Raw genomic sequence first — 2,500 nt, 5'->3', positions numbered from 1 at the left:
AGTTTCGATGGAAATTAGGTTTACTTTCACAGGGCATTTTCGTGCGCCCTGCCACTTTTGAAGGAAAACTTTCAAAGCAGTTCGATTCTTCACAAACATGTGCTTTCCATACTAATGGCGATCGCTGGACCAAGACATATTTGCTGAGATTTGACCGAAAGTGACGTGAACACTGACGCCATTGTCTGATTTGGGGTAAGAAAATTTCAGTTGCCCGTAAAATATACACGGTTGTAGTTCACATTTCAAGAAATGAAAAGACGAAAAAGTGTCCAGAAGGTATGAAAATTACACATTAACAATACAGAGACTTTTGATGTCTTAGTCCAGAGAAAATAACACTTGATGGTGGAAAAAACAAGCACTGTTTCGTCGACAAGAAAAGCACTTTGGTAAACGAAGAAATCGAAACGTCGGGGTTCAGTATTCGCTGTGCCACTTTTACCAGGGATATCTCTAGTCAAACCTTATCTTTGGCTCACAAAATATCACCTGTTGACGGCTTTTCGTGGACCAACGTCGGAGACAAAAGTCCTGTACTCTTAATGACAGAGTTCGGTTTAAACAGAAAAAGCTATAAGCCGATTGACATTTTGCAAAATGACTCTTTCGTCCGGATAGAATGTATTCGCTTCAAAGAGAGAACAAACGAAATTCTTCTGTCATGTTTTTCTGTTACTTACCTTAACTCCATTCATTGATAAATTTTAAGCTGTGACATCCTTTGAACAGATTACCAGCTCATTTACCACTGACGCGCCATAAGCAAATCCCGTTTTGTTTTGCATTCACTTCAAGCGCTGGTATCCACGTGAAAAAACCACAGCGGAAAATTTTAATGCCAGTTCCAGTTACTTTAATACGTAACACTATTCAATATTGTGATTTGCACATTCAATCATGACCATATCCGTTACAAATAAGGCAAAATTTTTCCAACTTCGCGCAATCCTTTGACAAGTCTGAGCACACCGCATTATTCTAAAACAGCCGATCTAGGCATGTTTCGTTTCATTCGAGATAAAGGACTTTCCCAAATGGAAGGAATTGCCGAGGTCTTTCTAGCTTTTGTACCACAAGTGCATAGATAGCATTGAAAGTGAATGCAATAAAAACTACAACTCGCGACAGCGTCGACATCTTTTCTTCCCGCGTTCTAAGACTGTCTCGAAGGTTTTCAACCAATCACAATGCAAATAAAATTGAATTTGCCATTGATAATGCGCATGCGTGACATTAGTCTCCTTTGTTAGTTACAGTGTCAAATGGAGTATTGCCTCTTGGATGAGCTCTAAATTTGAGCCCGTGATATGGTTACGTGTACTGGTCACATTGGCATACGTGAAGGGGCGGACGGACGTACGCACGTTCATGACGTCATGGCTATAAAACCAAATTTTCTCACATCGATGGGTTATCATCTTTTCTTAACTATGGTGCTCCGCTATGAATAACAACCAAAACTAATCCTAACCTGACCCTAATTTTCTCTAGGCTTAAGTTAGGCTCCAAAAGAGTTTTTTTCAATCCATCTGTGTTCGTATTCAACCTCAAAGTCTTATCTTCCAGCCACTTGAGTTCATGGCTATTTGTTTTTCTAAGTCTTGCCAGGGGTCTAAAGTTTGATGATGTCGAACGCGCTCTCAGCTTTGCTGGTCCATTTCTTGCGCGCATGTTTTTGTTCGCGTCATGCAGCTCACGACACATGCGACACTATGACACAAATATCTACGTACATCAACTTTAGTTATCTTGAAATTCAGTGTGGGCTTAGAAAAAGTTAGTATTTTATCGCAAACATGACTAGCCAGCCAAGAAATATAAACTAAAAAAGAGCAAATTTCAATATTTTTGAATGGATGAATCTTTAGCATGCATGCATCAGTCCACAGATCTTCCCGCTTTAAATTAAGTAAACTTAAATAAAGTGTTTACAATTAAAAACAAAGAGAGAACTTGGACGAAAGTATTTAAAACGCTCAGTTTTTTGATACTTTGTAAACACATATTCATCAGTTATCTGAGTGAAAACTCCCGACTTTCAAGTCATACAGAGAAAAAACCTAAACTGGCTCCGGGCGAGATCTACAACGCAATAATAAAAACAGAGCTCTTTTGAACTCTGGCAATTTTAATGCATATAACAATAGATTTATAAGAGAGTTTCCGTAAAATAAGCAATCTAAGGATAGTGCTAAATGCGGCCATGTTTCATGAGAAATGGTTTCAACCATTTCGCCTGAAGTAACATGAAAGAGAAACCAGAAAATTGTAAATGGCATCATTAGTATTAACGATACAATTGTTACAATGAACAATGTCTTGGTCAGTTTTCTTCCTCTTCTGATTGCACCATGATGCTGAGGATGCGTTCCACAGTAAACCTTAATAGCGATGGACCTGTAAGAAACAACGATGATTAAAAATAGGAACGAGTAGTATATTTATAGATGTAAGTTAAATAATGTACATCCGATTTTACGAGTTTATAAGGCCAAGA

Source organism: Montipora foliosa, unplaced genomic scaffold (genome assembly GCF_036669935.1).
Source record: "Montipora foliosa isolate CH-2021 unplaced genomic scaffold, ASM3666993v2 scaffold_98, whole genome shotgun sequence".
Lineage (NCBI taxonomy): Eukaryota > Metazoa > Cnidaria > Anthozoa > Scleractinia > Acroporidae > Montipora > Montipora foliosa.
Note: the sequence above shows the minus strand (reverse complement) of the source record.